The sequence below is a fragment of the Bombina bombina genome, chromosome 1, assembly GCF_027579735.1.
Source record: "Bombina bombina isolate aBomBom1 chromosome 1, aBomBom1.pri, whole genome shotgun sequence".
In the NCBI taxonomy this organism is placed as follows: domain Eukaryota; kingdom Metazoa; phylum Chordata; class Amphibia; order Anura; family Bombinatoridae; genus Bombina; species Bombina bombina.
Genome location: NC_069499.1, coordinates 1,495,190,981 through 1,495,211,920, shown reverse-complemented (window position 1 = coordinate 1,495,211,920; position 20,940 = coordinate 1,495,190,981).

Here is a 20,940-nt window from a genome sequence, read left to right as displayed (position 1 = left end):
GGCAGCTCTGAAATACTGTAACATACAAAGGTGTAAGTTAGATGCTGAGTTAAGCACGATATTTTTGGGTTCCGGAAAATTTTATATTTTTAAATGTCTCTTATGTGCTTTTTACTTTGAGGATCAATATTGCCCATACAGATGAATAACTCACCAGAATCCGAAAGTTTCAGAAGTCTTTCTCTGACCCGGTTCCTATATCTGTATTTGCCACTTTAGTGTAGAGTGTTCGGCGTCTTGTCAGCCGTTAGGTTGGATTCTGACGTGTCTCAAACACGTGCTATGCTCATCCACCAATCACTAGGTCAGATTACCGGTGAGTAGTTTTTTGAAAACGGCAATATGTTCCGTATGTGGAGATCAATCTGTGAATGTTCCAAGGGCAATAATCTCACTAGATGTAGGTCCCTTTTGCACCCCTTTACACTTAGGAGTTTTGCCAAAAGTTCAAATGATATCCAGAAACAAGACTTTACGTGCTGTCAGTGTTGCTCCTTTTATAGATACAATCAAGTGCTTCTTTAGGAAATATCCACATTAAGCTGGCCAGCTTTCATCGGTCTGAGTCATCTACGCGTTTCAGATGAACCTGTGGATTTCCCAGCATGCCTTTATACCTGTCTCATTCAAGTTGCAAGTTGTTTATTGGATGTTTGGAATTTTGACACGCTTATACCTCCTAATAAGCAAAGTATTCTCTGTGTAGTCTGAATACTCATTATATTAAAAAACCAATTGTAACATTCTCCATTTTCAACATAAATAATTAAACCATATAGAATAATGTAATTTACATGATATTGGATTAGGATTAGATAAGAACTAGAGGATTTTCATATTCATTTACACAAATCTAAAAATCATTTATAGTATCATTCCTAGTGGATATAAAAAGATTTTATATATAAAAAATACATTTCCAATAAAAACACACAAAAATATACAACTAGTTAAAAAAACATAATTTATGTAAGAACTTACCTGATAAATTCATTTCTTTCATATTAGCAAGAGTCCATGAGCTAGTGATGTATGGGATATACATTCCTACCAGGAGGGGCAAAGTTTCCCAAACCTCAAAATGCCTATAAATACACCCCTCACCACACCCACAAATCAGTTTAACGAATAGCCAAGAAGTGGGGTGATAAAAAAAGTGCGAAAGCATATAAAATAAGGAATTGGAATAGTTGTGCTTTATACAAAAAAATCATAACCACCAAAAAGGGTGGGCCTCATGGACTCTTGCTAATATGAAAGAAATTAATTTATCAGGTAAGTTCTTACATAAATTATGTTTTCTTTCATGTAATTAGCAAGAGTCCATGAGCTAGTGACGTATGGGATAATGACTACCCAAGATGTGGATCTTTCCACGCAAGAGTCACTAGAGAGGGAGGGATAAAATAAAGACAGCCAATTCCTGCTGAAAATAATCCACACCCAAAATAAAGTTTAATGAAAACATAAGCAGAAGAAGAATAATAATATTATGAGAATCATGATCTGTTACTTGTTGCGCTAAAGTTTCCAACCAAAAAGTTGAAGCTGCAGCAACATCAGCCAATGATATAGCAGGTCTAAGAAGATTACCTGAACACAGATAAGCTTTTCTTAGAAAGGATTCAATTTTCCTATCTAAAGGATCCTTAAACGAAGTACCATCTGCCGTAGGAATAGTAGTACGTTTAGCAAGGGTAGAAATAGCTCCATCAACTTTAGGGATTTTGTCCCAAAACTCTAATCTGTCGGACGGTACAGGATATAATTGCTGATTTACCCAAATTATTCCATTCTCTGGAAATTACTTCAGAAATAGCACCAGGAACAGGAAAAACTTCTGGAATAACCACAGGAGATCTAAAGACCTTGTCTAAACGTTTAGATTTAGTATCAAGAGGACCAGAATCCTCAATTTCTAATGCAATTAGGACTTCTTTAAGTAAAGAACGGATAAATTCCATTTTAAATAAATATGACGATTTATCAGCATCAACCTCTGAGACAGAATCCTCTGTATCAGAAGAATCATTAGAATCAGAATGATGATGTTCATTTAAAAATTCATCTGTATAAAGAGAAGTTTTAAAAGACTTTTTATGTTTACCAGAAGGAGGAATAACAGACATAGCCTTCTTAATGGATTCAGAAACAAAATCTCTTATGTTATCAGGAACACTCTGAACATTAGATGTTGATGGAACTGCAACAGGTAATGGTACTTTACTAAAGGAAATATTTTCTGCATTAACAAGTTTGTCATGACATTTAATACAAACAACAGCTGGAGGAACAACTACCAAAAGTTTACAGCAGATACACTTAGCTTTGGTAGTTCCAGCACCAGGCAGCGATTTTCCAGTAGTATCTTCTGACTCAGTTGCAACGTGGGATATCTTGCAATATGTAATAGAAAAAACAACATATAAAGTAAAATTGATCAAATTCCTTAAATGACAGTTTCAGGAATGGGAAAAAATGCCAGTGAACAAGCTTCTAGCAACCAGAAGCAACAAATGATGAGACTTAAATAAAGTGGAGACAAAATTGACGCCCACATTATTTGGCGCCTAAATGCTATTAGCGCCAAAAAAGACGCCACATCCGGAACGCAGACATTTTTGGCGCGAAAAACGTCAAAAATGATGCAACTTCCGGCGACACGTATGACGCCGGAAATAGAAAAAAATTTTCGCGCCAAGAAAGTCCGCGCCAAGAATGACGCAATAAAATGAAGCATTTTCAGCCCCCGCGAGCCTAACAGCCCACAGGGAAAAAGTCAAATTTTAAGGTAAGATAAAAATGATATATTCAAATGCATTATCCCAAATATGAAACTGAATGTCTGAAATAAGGAAATGTTGAACATCCTGAGTCAAGGCAAATAAATGTTTGAATACATATATTTAGAACTTTATAAAAAAGTGCCCAACCATAGCTTTAGAGTGTCACAGAAAATAAGACTTACCCCAGGACACTCATCTACATGTTGTAGAAAGCCAAACCAGTACTGAAACGAAAATCAGCAGAGGTAATGGTATAAATATAAGAGTATATCGTCGATCTGAAAAGGGAGGTAAGAGATGAATCTCTACGACCGATAACAGAGAACCCATGAAATAGACCCCGTAGAAGGAGATCATTGAATTCAAACAGGCAATACTCTCCTCACATCCCTCTGACATTCACTGCACGCTGAGAGGAAAACCGGGCTCCAACCTGCTGCGGAGCGCATATCAACATAGAATCTAGCACAAACTTACTTCACCACCTCCATAGGAGGCAAAGTTTGTAAAACTGATTTGTGGGTGTGGTGAGGGGTGTATTTATAGGCATTTTGAGGTTTGGGAAACTTTGCCCCTCCTGGTAGGAATGTATATCCCATACGTCACTAGCTCATGGACTCTTGCTAATTACATGAAAGAAATAGATTCTAAATACATAATAAGTTGATAATAAATTATGAATGTAGTTTAAAATTGTTTAAAATTTTTCCGAAGTTAACAAATTAATAATCCATTAAATATATATTAAATAAAAGGGTTAAGATCCAATTCTGCATTTAACCCTAGAGGTGTTAAAGTTTTAAATTTAAAGATTAGTTCGGCTTCAGTTTTTAAAAGTTTTTTATTTAAATCCCCACCTCTCCAATCTTTTGTGATTTTTCTCAGACCCCAATATTTTAGTCCTTTAGGGTTTTCATTATGGACTTCTTTAAAGTGTTTGGACAGTAGGTGGCCTTCCACTCCATTTTCAATATTAAGAAGATGCTCCCTAATTCTGTCCCTCAACATGCATGAGGTCTCACCTAAATATTGCATTTTACACGGACATTCAATTAAATAGACTACATTCTTGTCAAAGCACCTAATTAGGTCCTTAATTTTATAGTCCTTCTGTGTCACTGTTGATTTTACGCTAGTCTTTTTACAGCTGAATTTGCAGGCTTTACATGATATATACAAGGATAGTAGCCTTCTAGTTTATTGCCTTTTAGGTCTATATCTATATTTTTTGTTTTTCTTGGATTGAAAGTGCTGGGTGCTAGAATAGATTTTAGATTTTTAGCCTTTTTAAAGATAACTCTTGGTCTATCCGTAAGGGACTCACCTAAAAATGGGTCTCTTTGCAATAAATGCCAATGTTTGTTAAGAACACCTCTTAATTTATTATGATCAATATTAAAATCGGTTATAAATGGTATGTCCAATAGACCCTCAATGGGTTCTTTAAATTGTTTACCTCTTAGAAGCTCAATTTGCGTTTTAGCAGCTTTTATCAAATTTGGATTGTAACCTCTCTTTTTGAATTTTTCTTCTAAGATCATAGATTGTTGAGTAAAATCTTCCTGTTCACTACAATTTTTTCTAATTCTAAGGAATTGGTTCTTGGGTATATTTTCAAGCCAATTTTTATAGTGGCAGCTATTATTGTGGATGAAATTATTTGAATCAACTTCTTTAAAGTGTGTTTTAGTAGTAATTTGATCATTAGAGATAACTATATCTATATCTAGAAAATTTATTTTTGTTTTACTTTTTTCATAGGTTAAATCTATACCAAACTTATTATTTTTAAAATCCTCTATAAAAATGTCTAAAAGTTCTTCGTCCCCTTTCCAAATGATTATAATATCATCTATGAAACAACGATAGAGCACCAGGTTCGCCTCCCAGTTAGATCCATGGATCATTTTCTTTTCAATGTAGCCCATGAATAAATTTGCGTAACTGGGGGCGAACTTGGTGCCCATCGCCGTTCCTTTAATTTGTAAATAGTATTGGTTATTAATTGCTACCTTGCTACCTTACATTACCATAAGGACTGATGCCCTACTTGGTAGTTACACCCCCTTAACCTACATAACATAACTTATATAATCTTAACTTTAGAATAAAGACACAGGCACAGAGAGCTGGGTATAAGACCATATCATGGTCATGTTTATTTAACTTTTAAATAAACCTGACATCAACTGAAGTCAAAACTATAAACATTAACTGGTGGCGGCATTTCGAGGCCTAACAAAATAATGGCTCCATATGACTAGAGGTCGAGGCCAGCTGTTATTGGAATTAAAAGATTGAAGAGGGAGCCCCAAAAACGAGGCTCCATCCCATTCTGTCTAGGAGGCGCAAATGTCCTAAAGGATCTTCAGCCAGCAGTCCCGCAGGGTGGGGTACTCCCAAGTCACGACCTGGGGACGTCCCCCCGCCCATTAGTCTGACTGTCACCCCGACAGACTCTGCCCTCAGATATTTATGGCCATAATCCCCCACCTTTAGTAGATATATAATTATATCTGCTTCGATCTATAAGGCACTGGAAAGAAAAAGCCCTGCAGCAATTTTCTTACAAAGATTAGGCCCGCTAACCCTACACCTGCCTTTAGCCTAAGGGACCAGCAACCTCTAGGGAAGCCATCTGCCTGAATGACGCCACTAACTTTGAAAACAAACATTTTCCATGGGGAGGGAGGGGAAAACTTTCTTTGCTAAAAATCCCAGGAAGAAGAGGCCGGATCCTTCTAGACCTAGCTGTCATGATTTTTCCGTTAATCGCCGTGTCACCGCGGCTCCCGGATCTTCTCAGTGTGAATGACGTCACGTTGCTTAGCAACGTGACGCGTCCTCTGACACACCCCTCTGATGACGTCGCCGCTCCTGCCTTTAAACCACGGCGGGAGATCTTACTCGGGGCCCGTTTGTTTGATTACTCTGGCGTTTGTGAGTACTTTACCTGAATCTGTTTCTATACTTGTGTACCGACTTTTGCCTGCCTGACCTAGCTTATGCCTTATCCCTGCTACTGATGTCTGGATACCGACTACTGCCTGCCTGACCTAGCTTATGCCTTATCCCTCAATCTAACTCTTGGATATAATTTCCTTTGCCTGTCTGAATCATCTTCAGTCTAATGCACTGTTACTGCCTTGTCTAATGTAAGCTTATATTTTGTTTTTTGCTACCTGATCAAAGGACATTTACTTTCACAAACTGCAAAAGAGAACTTTGTCTTTTTGTTTGTTACAAGCCTGCTTAAAGGGACATTTACTATTACTAGCCTGCTTAAAGGGACATTTTCTTTTACAAGCTGCAAAGGAGAACTGTCTTTTTTACAAGTCTGCTTAAAGGGACATTTACTTTTACAAGCTGCAAAAAAGAACATTATCTTTATATGTTACAAACCTGCTTAAAGGGATGTTTTCACTTTTGTGGCTTTCCAGCGTATAAGAACAATTATTATTTTGTAACCTGTCTTATTTGTTTCCTGAGTGGGTCACGTCCTGGTTATTTCTCAGTGTGCTAGCGTGTGTTTTACTTTTCACGCTAGCAGTTGGGTTGCACCCCGGACTGATTCCTAAACGGCTGACATTACAAACGGGCCATAAATGGACCCCACTGAATTATCCATGGCCGTGGCTCACCAGGGACAGCTACTGGGATCTCATGCCACCCACTTGCAATCCCTGGACACTAAACTTGATCAAATAACTGCTTTATTACAAAATTTGGTTGCTCCTACACCTCCCAATCCTAATCCTAATGAGGCATTACCTCCTTTGATTCCAAACAACCAGTCTCAAGTACAACTGAGTCCCAGGATACCTCTTCCGGATAAGTATGATGGGAATCCTGAAGATTGTAGGGGTTTTCTGAATCAGTGCCGTCTCCATTTCCGAAATAGCCCTACTCTTTTTGCTACTCCCTCTTCTAGAATCACATTCCTTATTTCCTTAATGAAAGGAAAAGCTTTGGCTTGGGTATCACCTTTGCTAGAAAAGAATGACCCTATACTTTTAGATGTAGATATATTTCTCTTTGTGTTTTCAAATGTATTTGATAAACCTGGAAGGTCATCCGCTGCTGAAGCTTGAGAAGACGTTCTCTTGGCTTGTGTTTGTACTGTGGCCTTAAAGGACATTTATTAAGGGATTGTCCTACCAGGCAAGTAAAAGCCAGGGCTTAACTCTAGTCCAGGGAACTGAGTTAAGCCAAAAAAGTAGTCATTCCCTATACAAGAATCTATTTGTTCCAGTAACCCTTCAAATTGGACATAGTAAGATTCATACCCAAGCTCTTATCGACTCTGGTGCTGGAGGAGTGTTCATTGACTCCACATTCGTCTCTACTCACTCTATACCCTTAATAAAGAAAGAGTATTCAATTTCTGTCTCTACGGTTAGTGGAGATCCTTTGGGTTCCGGATACATTCAGTTTGCTACTAAACCTTTACTTCTCACTGTTGGAATACTTCATTCCGAGACAATTTGTTTTGATGTCATTCCTACTCCTCAATTTCCCATTATCTTGGGACTTCCCTGGCTCCAAGTACATAATCCTACTTTTTCTTGGACTTTTGGCGAACTCACCTCCTGGGGATCTACATGCCAGACTAAATGTCTTCAAAAGATCACTAAGTTACCACTCACTATTGCTCTCACAATCGAAACTCCGGACTCTCTACCTATGCCTTATCATGACTTTGTGGATGTTTTCTCCAAAAAAGGAAGCTGAACGTCTTCCTCCTCACTGTCCTTTCGATTGCCCCATTGATCTCCTTCCTGGGGCTACCTATCCTCGAGGCAAGACATATCCACTTTCTAAACCTGAAAACGTGGCTTTGGAAGAATATATTAAAGACAATCTGGCTAGAGGATTTATCCGACCCTCCTCTTCCCCTGTAGGGGCTGGTTTCTTTTTTGTAGGAAAGAAGGATGGCAGATTACGACCCTGTATTGATTACAGAGGACTAAATCAGATTACCATCAAGAACAGTTATCCTCTACCCCTTATTCCTGAAATTTTTACTTATCTTCAGGGAGCCACCATATTTACTAAACTAGATCTACGTGGTGCATACAATCTTATCCGTATACGCAAAGGAGATGAATGGAAGACTGCTTTTAACACTCGATTTGGGCATTACGAATATCTGGTCATGCCTTTTGGGCTATGCAATGCTCCGGCGGTTTTTCAACATTTTGTAAACGAGATTTTTCGTGATTTTTTGAATATCTTTGTCATCATATACCTTGACGATATCTTGATTTTTTCTCAAAACCACCAAGATCATGTGCACCACGTCAGGAAAGTACTTCAACGTTTAAGAGATTACCATCTGTTTGCTAAGCTGGAGAAATGTTCTTTCCATCAAAAATCCATACCCTTTCTGGGTTATGTAATATCGGCATCTGGATTTGAAATGGATCCTACTAAACTTTCAGCCATTTTGGATTGGCCTAGACCTGATTCTCTGAAGGCTTTGCAACGTTTTCTGGGCTTCGCCAACTATTACAGGAGGTTCATCAAGGATTTTTGCTACTATTACTTCTCCCCTTCTCTCACTAGAAAGGGGCAAAATTGTAAAAAATGGCCTCCTGAGGCTATTGAGGCTTTTGAGTCTCTCAAAGAAGCTTTTTCTTCTGCACCTATTCTCCGTCACCCAAATCCAGATTTTCAGTTCTTCCTGGAAGTTGATGCTTCCTCTGTTGCTGCTGGAGCTGTTCTTTCTCAACGAATACCGGATACTGGAAAGATTCATCCTGTTGGATTCTTCTCTAAAAAATTCACTCCTTCTGAATTTAACTATGACGAAGGCAATAAAGAGTTGCTTGCCATTAAAATGGCCTTGGACAAATGGAGGCATTGGCTGGAGGGTACTTCTTTGCCGTTTACCATACTCACTGATCATAAAAACCTTCTTTATCTCCAAACGGCCAAATGATTGAATTCCAGGCAAGCACGCTGGTCTTTATTCTTCTCCCGGTTTCACTATAATTTGTTTTATATACCTGGTTCAAAAAATATTAAAGCAGACGCCCTTTCCAGACAATTTCAAGATACCCCAATTCCTGAGTCTGGTACCATTCTCCAACCTCATGAAGTCATAGCCCAGCTAACAACTTCCTGGTTACAAGATTTACAGTCTGCTCAAAGGAATCTTCCTTTGTCCTGTAAACCTCCGGATGGTTTACTCTTTGTTCCTGAACGCCTCCGTTCCAAGATTCTATTTTGGGCTCATGATAGTCCCCTTTCTGGACATCCTGGCATCAGTAACACCGCTCGAAATCTCAAACAACATGTCTGGTGGCCCACTCTCTCTCAAGATGTTAAAGATTACGTCTCAGTATGCACACAATGTGCCATAAACAAGACTCCTCGTCAACTTCCTTCAGGGTTGCTTCAACCGTTGCCCATACCTCATCAGCCTTGGACTCATGTATCCATGGACTTAATTACCGACCTTCCTTTGTCAGCTGGAAACAACACTATTTGGGTGGTGGTCGACAGGTTCACTAAGACTGCTCATTTTGTTCCCTTACCAGGATTACCATCTGCCAAAAGACTTTCTGAACTTTTTATTTTGCATATTGTAAGAATCCATGGATTTCCTCTGGATATTGTTTCAGATAGAGTTGTACAGTTTGTTTCCCGATTTTGGAGATCACTTTGTAAACACTTTGGAACTACAATATCTCTGTCTACTTCACATCATCCACAGTCTAACGGCCAGACTGAAAGGGTAAACCAGTGTCTTGAAACATATCTTAGACATTATGTGGATCATTTTCACTCTAACTGGACTTCTTACCTTCCATTAGCTGAATTGGCTCATAACGCCCAGTATAATTCCTCCCTTCAGACCTCTCCTTTTCATGCGGCCTACGGATATCAGCCCAGAACATTTCCTTTGCATACTTCTTCCACAGAAAATCCTGCTTCTGATCTTGCTGCCCAAAGATTAACTCGACATTGGCAGAGAATACATCGTATCCTTTCTGTAGCTTCTAAACGTTACAAGTTCTTTTCAGATCTTCGACGGAAGAAGGCTCCCAAGTATCGTCCTGGTGATAAAGTTTGGATTTCTTCTCGTTTTCTTCGCCTGAAACAACCTTCTACCAAACTGGGCCCACGATACGTGGGTCCTTTCCGAATACTGGGTCAAGTGTGTTCCACTGCTCACCGGGTGGCTTTACCCAAGACTCTCAAAGTCCATCCGGTATTCCACGTTTCTCTTCTAAAACCTATGCTGTCTAACAGGTATTCTAAACCTCTTTCCAAGCCTCCACCTCTTTTTGTCCATGGACACCCTGAGTTTGAGATCAGCCATATTATGGGTTCCAAACTCCGTGGCAAGAAATTGTATTATCTCATTCATTGGAAAGGTTATCCAGTCACGGAACGATCCTGGGAGCCGGCTCATCAAGTAAATGCTCCTACTTTAAAAAAGGCCTTCCACAAGTCTCATCCTGCTAGGCCTGGTCCTGTCCCTCGGAGGGGTCCTTGAGGAGGGGGGTGCTGTCATGATTTTTCTGTTCATCGCCATGTCACTGCGGCTCCCGGATCTTCTCAGTGTGAATGACGTCACGTTGCTTAGCAACGTGACGCGTCCTCTGACACACCCGTCTGATGACGTTGCCGCTCCTGCCTTTAAACCACGGCGGGAGATCTTACTCGGGGCCCGTTTGTTTGATTACTCTGGCGTTTGTGAGTACTTTACCTGAATCTGTTTCTATACTTGTGTACCGACTTTTGCCTGCCTGACCTAGCTTATGCCTTATCCCTGCTACTGATGTCTGGATACCGACTACTGCCTGCCTGACCTAGCTTATGCCTTATCCCTCAATCTAACTCTTGGATATAATTTCCTTTGCCTGTCTGAATCATCTTCAGTCTAATGCACTGTTACTGCCTTGTCTAATGTAAGCTTTTATTTTGTTTTTTGCTACCTGATCAAAGGACATTTACTTTCACAAACTGCAAAAGAGAACTTTGTCTTTTTGTTTGTTACAAGCCTGCTTAAAGGGACATTTACTATTACTAGCCTGCTTAAAGGGACATTTTCTTTTACAAGCTGCAAAGGAGAACTTTGTCTTTTTTACAAGCCTGCTTAAAGGGACATTTACTTTTACAAGCTGCAAAAGAGAACTTTGTCTTTTTTACAAGCCTGCTTAAAGGGACATTTACTTTTACAAGCTGCAAAAGAGAACTTTGTCTTTTTGTTTGTTACAAGCCTGCTTAAAGGGACATTTACTTTCACAAACTGCAAAAGAGAACTTTGTCTTTTTGTTTGTTACAAGCCTGCTTAAAGGGACATTTACTTTTACAAGCTGCAAAAAAGAACATTATCTTTATATGTTACAAACCTGCTTAAAGGGACGTTTTCACTTTTGTGGCTTTCCAGCGTATAAGAACAATTATTATTTTGTAACCTGTCTTATTTGTTTCCTGAGTGGGTCACGTCCTGGTTATTTCTCATGTGTGTTTTACTTTTCACGCTAGCAGTTGGGTTGCACCCCGGACTGATTCCTAAACGGCTGACACTAACCTTATGTAAGTCATAGCCCTACCCTCATTTTGCAACAATGTTGCCAACACACCCATAACCAGGAAATTTTCACTACCTATAGATTGCACAGGCCCTTAATTACGTTTCAGGTGACCTTGCTACCTTACACTACCATAAGGACTGATGCCCTACTTGGTAGTTACACCCCCTTAACCTACATAACATAACTTATATAATCTTAACTTTAGAATAAACACACAGGCACAGAGAGCTGGGTATAAGACCATATCATGATCATGTTTATTTAACTTTTAAATAAACCCCGACTTCAACTGAAGTGATAACTATAGGGGGGGCTGAGCCGGGGCAACCAAGATGGCAGCATAATTCTGAACTCCGTCGATGGCACTGCACTAAATAAAAAAATAAAAGTGACTTAACAAAAATAACCAATGCTGGTAACGGCAGATTAATAGGCTATGATACCCACTACCGCATTGGAGATCTGCGACTAAAATTGGAGCCGTTCGGAGCAGCAATCGCCCCAACAAACTCCTGGGGTCTAGTGGAACACAAAGCCTGCTGAGTGACCATTCAAAGTACAAACACCCAGCACCTAAAGCGCTGCTTGTGTGCAAACACTTACAGGATCGCAAGGCTCCACAATACTACTAGTGAGTGGCGTAGTAGGAGCTACTAAATCCCTCTCCCTGAAGGCTACAACATAATAGATTACCCGGTCGGATTGCGGCCTAGAAGCTATCACCTCAAATAATTATAAGTCATAGAGAGGAACGGCTCTATCACCAGCAACTTCATCATATATTTACGAGGGAAAAGGGAGTACAGGAGCATTAGAGAAAACACCGCTCTGTACCAACAGGCTTATGAGATACATATTCTTTCTTTTTTTTCTTTTTCTAAGGGGCTGATATTAATTTAAAGCCAGCGCACCAGTTACTAATAACATCAGGTCTACGCTGAGAAACTTTAATACAGCCCAACTTGCTCAACTTGTTTAAAAGTGGGATAACATATAGACCTGTGCTAATTGCACTTGATCTGGACCTTATAGTATAATGTACACAGCACATTCAGTGAGCACTGCTTCAGCTCTCCCACTCCTGTGAGACCACTGAAAATTGCCTAACAAGGGGACCTATATAAAATATACACAGCCCCTGTGCAATATCCCTGACTTTGTGTCAAGTCACATCTCCCTTACTCACAATGTCGTTGAAGCAAAAACCTAAACAAGATAAACCAAATAGATCTCAATCAAGCAAGAGCCACTCAGTCACATCTTACTTCAATACAACGGAGCAATCATCACCCAGTAGCAGTGCAACACCAGTGGTTATTACCACTCGAACCAATGCATCTTTGAATATGGATCACACAACGCAAGAGTTAATACAAATACCGGCAGGGATACTTTTTTCTCTCCCATCGAAGCAAGATATTGCTGATATTGTTCGTGCAAGTGTGAGAGAGGAACTGGTGGATCTAAAACAAGACGTCCATGCACTGGGCTTTCGAGTAGAAGCGTTGACAATGGCAATGACTCCATGAGAGAAGAATTTAATCAACTGCAACTATGCTACGATAATCAGCAACATTCACTGGAAATTTTATATGATAAGGTAGATGACCTGGAAAATCCAGCCGCAGGAAAAAACATAATTTATGTAAGAACTTACCTGATAAATTCATTTCTTTCATATTAGCAAGAGTCCATGAGCTAGTGACGTATGGGATATGCATTCCTACCAGGAGGGGCAAAGTTTCCCAAACCTCAAAATGCCTACAAATACACCCCTCACCACACCCACAAATCAGTTTAACGAATAGCCAAGAAGTGGGGTGATAAGAAAAAAGTGCGAAAGCATAAAAAATAAGGAATTGGAATAATTGTGCTTTATACAAAAAAATCATAACCACCACAAAAAGGGTGGGCCTCATTGACTCTTGCTAATATGAAAGAAATGAATTTATCAGGTAAGTTCTTACATACATTATGTTTTCTTTCATGTAATTAGCAAGAGTCCATGAGCTAGTGACGTATGGGATAATGACTACCCAAGATGTGGATCTTTCCACGCAAGAGTCACTAGAGAGGGAGGGATAAAATAAAGACAGCCAATTCCGCTGAAAAATAATCCACCCCCAAAATAAAGTTTACATTTTATAATGAAAAAAACTGAAAATATAAGCAGAAGATTCAAACTGAAACAGCTGCCTGAAGTACTTTTCTACCAAAAACAGCTTCAGAAGAAGAAAACACATCAAAATGGTAGAATCTACTAAAAGTATGCAAAGAAGACCAAGTTGCTGCTTTGCAAATCTGATCAACCGAAGCTTCATTCCTAAATGCCCAGGAAGTAGAAACTGACCTAGTAGAATGAGCTGTAGTCCTTTGAGGCGGAGTTTTACCCGACTCGACATAAGCATGATGAATTAAAGATTTCAACCAAGATGCCAAAGAAATGGCAGAGGCCTTCTGACCTTTCCTAGAACCGGAAAAGAAAACAAATAGACTAGAAGTCTTTCGGAAATTCTTAGTAGCTTCAACATAATATTTCAAAGCTCTAACTACATCCAAAGAATGCAATGATTTCTCCTTAGAATTCTTAGGATTAGGACATAATGAAGGAACCACAATTTCTCTACTAATGTTGTTGGAATTCACAACCTTAGGTAAAAATTCAAAAGAAGTTCGCAACACCGCCTTATCCTGATGAAAAATCAGAAAAGGAGACTCACAAGAAAGAGCAGATAATTCAGAAACTCTTCTGGCAGAAGAGATGGCTAAAAGGAACAAAACTTTCCAAGAAAGTAATTTAATGTCCAACGAATGCATAGGTTCAAACGGAGGAGCTTGAAGAGCCCCCAGAACCAAATTCAAACTCCAAGGAGGAGAAATTGACTTAATGACAGGTTTTATATGAACCAAAGCTTGTACAAAACAATGAATATCAGGAAGATTAGCAATCTTTCTGTGAAAAAGAACAGAAAGAGCAGAGATTTGTCCTTTCAAGGAACTTGTAGACAAACCTTTCTCCAAACCATGCTGAAGAAATTGTAAAATTCTCGGAATTCTAAAAGAATGCCAGGAAAAATGATGAGAAAGACACCAAGAAATATAAGTCTTCCAGACTCTATAATATATCTCCCTAGATACAGATTTACAAGCCTGTAACATAGTATTAATCACAGAGTCAGAGAAACCTCTTTGACTAAGAATCAAGCGTTCAATCTCCATACCTTTAAATTTAAGGATTTGAGATCCTGATGGAAAAAAGGACCTTGCGACAGAAGGTCTGGTCTTAACGGAAGAGTCCACGGTTGGCAAGAGGCCATCCGGACAAGATCCGCATACCAAAACCTGTGAGGCCATGCTGGAGCTACCAGCAGAACAAACGAGCATTCCTTCAGAATCTTGGAGATCACTCTTGGAAGAAGAACTAGATGCGGAAAGATATAAGCAGGATGATACTTCCAAGGAAGTGACAATGCATCCACTGCTTCCGCTTGAGGATCCCTGGATCTGGACAGATACCTGGGAAGTTTCTTTAGATGAGAGGCCATCAGATCTATTTCTGGAAGTCCCCACATTTGGACAATCTGAAGAAATACATCTGGGTGAAGAGACCATTCGCCCGGATGCAACGTTTGGCGACTGAGATAATCCGCTTCCCAATTGTCTATACCTGGGATATGAACCGCAGAAACTAGACAGGAGCTGGATTCCGCCCAAACCAGAATTCGAGATACTTCTTTCATAGCCAGAGGGCTGTGAGTCCCTCCTTGATGATTGATGTATGCCACAGTTGTGACATTGTCTGTCTGAAAACAAATGAACGACTCTCTCTTTAGAAGAGGCCAAGACTGAAGAGCTCTGAAAATTGCACGGAGTTCCAAAATATTGATCGGTAATCTCACCTCCTGAGATTCCCAAACCCCTTGTGCCGTCAGAGACCCCCACACAGCTCCCCAACCTGTATGACTTGCATCTGTTGAGATTACAGTCCAGGTCGGGAGAACAAAAGAAGCCCCCTGAACTAAACGATGGTGATCTGTCCACCACGTCAGAGTGTGTCGTACAATCGGTTTCAAAGATATTAATTGAGATATCTTTGTGTAATCCCTGCACCATTGGTTCAGCATACAGAGCTGAAGAGGTCGCATGTGAAAACGAGCAAAGGGGATCGCGTCCGATGCAGCAGTCATAAGACCTAGAATTTCCATGCATAAGGCTACCGAAGGGAATGATTGTGACTGAAGGTTTCGACAAGCTGATATCAATTTTAGACGTCTCTTGTCTGTCAAAGATAGAGTCATGGACACTGAATCTATCTGGAAACCCAAAAAGGTTACCCTTGTCTGAGGAATCAATTAACTTTTTTAGTAAATTGATCCTCCAACCATGATCTTGAAGAAACAACACAAGTCGATTCGTATGAGATTCTGCTAAATGTGAAGACTGAGCAAGTACCAAGATATCGTCCAAATAAGGAAATACCACAATACCCTGTTCTCTGATTACAGACTGAAGGGCACCGACAACCTTTGTAAAAATTCTTGGAGCTGTTGCTAGGCCAAACGGCAGAGCCACAAACTGGTAATGCTTGTCTAGGAACGAGAATCTCAGAAACTGATAGTGATCTGGATGAATCGGAATATGCAGATATGCATCCTGTAAATCTATTGTAGACATATAATGCCCTTGCTGAACAAAAGGCAGGATAGTCCTTACAGTTACCATTTTGAATGTTGGTATCCTTACATAACGATTCAATATTTTTAGATCCAGAACTGGTCTGAAGGAATTCTCCTTCTTTGGTACAATGAAGAGATTTGAATAAAACCCCAGCCCCTGTTCCAGAACTGGAACTGGCATAATTACTCCAGCCAACTCTAGATCTGAAACACATTTCAGAAATGCTTGAGCCTTTGCTAGATTTACTGGGACACGGGAAAGAAAAAATCTCTTTGCAGGAGGCCTTATCTTGAAGCCAATTCTGTACCCTTCTGAAACAATATTCTGAATCCAAAGATTGTGAACGGAATTGATCCAAATTTCTTTGAAAAAACGTAATCTGCCCCCTACCAGCTGAGCTGGAATGAGGGCCGCACCTTCATGTGGACTTAGGAGCTGGCTTTGATTTTCTAAAAGGCTTGGATTTATTCCAGACTGGAGATGGTTTCCAAACTGATACCGCTCCTGAGGATGAAGGATCAGGCTTTTGTTCCTTGTTGTGACGAAAGGAACGAAAACGATTATTAGACCTAAATTTACCTTTAGATTTTTTTATCCTGTGGTAAAAAAGTTCCTTTCCCTCCAGTAACAGTTGAGATAATAGAATCCAACTGAGAACCAAATAATTTATTACCCTGGAAAGAAAGGGAAAGTAGAGTCGATTTAGAAGACATATCAGCATTCCAAGTTTTAAGCCATAAAGCTCTTCTAGCTAAAATAGCTAGAGACATATACCTGACATCAACTCTGATATCAAAGATGGCATCACAAATAAAATGATTAGCATGTTGAAGAAGAATAATAATGCTATGAGAATTAGGATCTGTTACTTGTTGCGCTAAAGCTTCCAACCAAAAAGTTGAAGCTGCAGCAACATCCGCCAAAGATATAGCAGGTCTAAGAAGATTACCTGAACACAAGTAAGCTTTTCTTAGAAAGGATTCAATTTTCCTATCTAAAGGATCCTTAAAGGAAGTACCATCTGCCGTAGGAATGGTAGTACGCTTAGCAAGAGTAGAGACAGCCCCATCAACCTTAGGGATTTTGTCCCAAAATTCTAATCTGTCAGATGGCACAGGATATAATTGCTTAAAACGTTTAGAAGGAGTAAATGAATTACCCAAATTATTCCATTCCCTGGAAATTACTTCAGAAATAGCACCAGGAACAGGAAAAACTTATGGAATAACTACAGGAGATTTAAAAACCTTATCTAAACGTTTAGATTTAGTATCAAGAGGACCAGAATCCTCTATTTCTAATGCAATTAGGACTTCTTTAAGTAAAGAACGAATAAATTCCATTTTAAATAAATATGAAGATTTATCAGCATCAACCTCTGAGACAGAATCCTCTGAACCAGAAGAACCATTATCAGAATCAGAATGATGATGTTCATTTAAAAATTCATCTGAAAAATGAGAAGTTTTAAAAGACTTTTTACGTTTACTAGAAGGAGGAATAACAGACATAGCCTTCTTAATGGATTTAGAAACAAAATCTCTTATGTTATCAGGAACACTCTGATTATTAGATGTTGACGGAACAGCAACAGGTAAAGTACCTTTACTAAAGGAAATATTATCTGCATTAACAAGTTTGTCATGACATTCAATACAAACAACAGCTGGAGGAACAGCTACCAAAAGTTTACAGCAGATACACTTAGCTTTGGTAGCTCCAGCACCAGGCAGCGATTTTCCAGAAGTATCTTCTGAATCCGCTTCAACATGGGACATCTTGCAATATGTAATAGAAAAAACAACATATAAAGCAAAATTGATCAAATTCCTTAAATGACAGTTTCAGGAATGGGAAAAAATGCCAATGAACAAGCTTCTAGCAACCAGAAGCAATAAAAAATGAGACAAATAATGTGGAGACAAAAGTGACGCCCATATTTTTTTAGCGCCAAATAAGACGCCCACATTATTTGGCGCCTAAATGCTTTTGGCGCCAAAAATGACGCCACATCCGGAACGCCGACATTTTTGGCGCAAAAGAACGTCAAAAATGGCGCAACTTCCGGCGACACGTATGACGCCGGAAATAGAAAGAAAAAAAAAATGTGTGCCAAAAAAGTCCGCGCCAAGAATGACGCAATAAAATGAAGCATTTTCAGCCCCTGCGAGCCTAACAACCCACAGGGAAAAGTCAAATTTTAAGGTAAGAAAAAAATTGTTTCACTCAAATGCATTATCCCAAATATGAAACTGACTGTCTGAAAATAAGGAATGTTGAACATCCTGAGTCAAGGCAAATAAATGTTTGAATACATATATTTAGAACTTTATAAAAAAGTGCCCAACCATAGCTTAGAGTGTCACAGAAAATAAGACTTACTTACCCCAGGACACTCATCTACATGTTGTAGAAAGCCAAACCAGTACTGAAACGAAAATCAGCAGAGGTAATAGTATATATATATATAAGAGTATATCGTCGATCTGAAAAGGGAGGTAAGAGATGCATCTCTACGACCGATAACAGAGAACCTATGAAATAGACCCCGTAGAAGGAGATCATTGAATTCAAATAGGCAATACTCTCCTCACATCCCTCTGATATTCACTGCACGCTGAGAGGAAAACCGGGCTCCAACCTGCTGCGGAGCGCATATCAACGTAGAATCTAGCACAAACTTACTTCACCACCTCCATAGGAGGCAAAGTTTGTAAAACTGATTTGTGGGTGTGGTGAGGGGTGTATTTGTAGGCATTTTGAGGTTTGGGAAACTTTGCCCCTCCTGGTAGGAACGTATATCCCATACGTCACTAGCTCATGGACTCTTGCTAATTACATGAAAGAAATCTCCACATCTGCCAGGTTCCAGAATTGGTTCTGCCTAAAGACCTCCCTACATACCTACCAGCCCTATTCACCCACCTAAAGGGGGCCAACTCTTCCGAAACCATTCCTTGGGATAGGGCCCACATGGTGTTACGCCCAAAGCCACCAGACCCAGCTCCCCCAAGGGACATCATCATTAAATTTAAAAACTTCTGAGACAAAGATGAGATACTGGGCCTATCCCAAAAGAACCAACCAATTTAGGTTTAGAGGCACAGTCCTGCAGTTCTATGCAGACCTCTCACAGAGGACCCTCCAGCAAAGAAGGGAATTTGCCCCTTTAACTCAACTTCTTCGCTTCAAAAGGATCCCCTATTGTTGTGGCTTCCCAACACAGCTTCTTGTAATCCACGAAGATAAAAGACAAATTTGCAGAGACGTTTAGGAGATCAGAGCCTTTTGTAGAGCCTTAAATATAGAGGCACCTCAACTATCCCAACAAGAAGCAGGCACAAGGAACACTCAAGACCAAGAACCCTCAAATGCTCCTCACAAATGGGCAACAGTGAGCAGCCAACAGAAGAGAACCTTCTCTCCACAACAGGCACAAGAATCCAAAGCTCAAAGGACAACACAACCTAGATCACTGCACTCAAAAAGTGGACAATAACTCTTGAAAGTCTACCCAGTCTCCTGCAAATTTTTCAGCAGCATAATGTGTCATCAGATGTCTATGAGGAGATTGTGAGTATAATGTGCTACCACTTTCTAACTTTGGGTAGGAAAACTCACTACTTAAAGCTATAGACCGATGACCTTAAACATTGACTTCTTCTTCTTGGGACTATGGTCACATACTTGGTTTTGTTGTTTAGTTGAAATGTTTGTTTCAAGTTAACTAAAGTTGAATGCCAATCTAGTTCATCGCCTAGATCATACTGAATAGAAAGGTAACTCTCCACCCATAGCAGTTGGTTTAGAATAAGTTTAAAACAAAAAAAACAGGTTCCTAATAACATTTCACTAAGATTACATAAGCAGCTTTCAAGCATTCCCTCATTATCCTCAGAATAGTTTCAATGCGGGTGGTAGTGGCCTTTTATGGCTGTGTCCACACGTGGAGTCACTACAGGCTACATTTGCCTGGTTCTGAAATGTTCAATTGTTTTATTTATATATATATATATATATATATATATATATATTGTTGTTTATTGTTATGTTTTATTGCATTCATTCACCTAGATTATGAGTTTTGCGTTAGAGGCTGTGAGGTGCTAATGAGCAGTTTATGCTCACCGCTCACTTACAGACAGCGCTGGTATTACGGGTTTTTACAAACCCGGCGTTAGCCACAAAAAAGTGAGCGTAGAGCAAAATTTTGCTCCACATCTCATTTCAAAACCAGCGCTGCTTACGTTAGCGGTGAGCTGGCTAAACGTGCTCGTGCACGATTTCCCCATAGGAATCAATGGGGGAGAGCCGGCTGAAAAAAACCCTAACACCTGCAAAAAAAGCAGCGTAAAGCTCCTAACGCAGCCCCATTGATTCTTATCGGGAAAATACATTTATGTTAACACCTAACACCCTAACATGAACCCCGAGTCTAAACACCCTTATTCTTACACTTATTAACCCCTAATCTGCCGCCCCCAATGTCGCCGCAACCTACCTACATTTATTAACCCCTATTAGTTATATTGTAGCTATCTTAGGGTTTATTTTATAGGTAAGTATTTAGTTTTAAATAGGAATAATTTAGTTAATTGTAGTAATTCTATTTAGATTTATTTAAATTATATTTAAGTTAGGGGGTGTTAGGGTTAGACTTAGGTTTAGGGGTTAATAACTTTATTATAGTAGTGGCGGCGACGTTGGGGGCGGCAGATTAGTGGTTAATAAATGTAGGTAGGTGGCGGCAATGTTAGGGCCAGCAGATTGGGGTTAATAATATTTAAATAGTGTTTGCGATGCGGGAGTGCGTCGGTTTAGGGGTTAACATTTATTATAGTGGTGGCGATGTCTGGTTCAGCAGATTAGGGGTTAAAATATTTATTTTAGTGTTTGTAATGTGGGGGGGGCCTCGGTTTAGGGGTTAA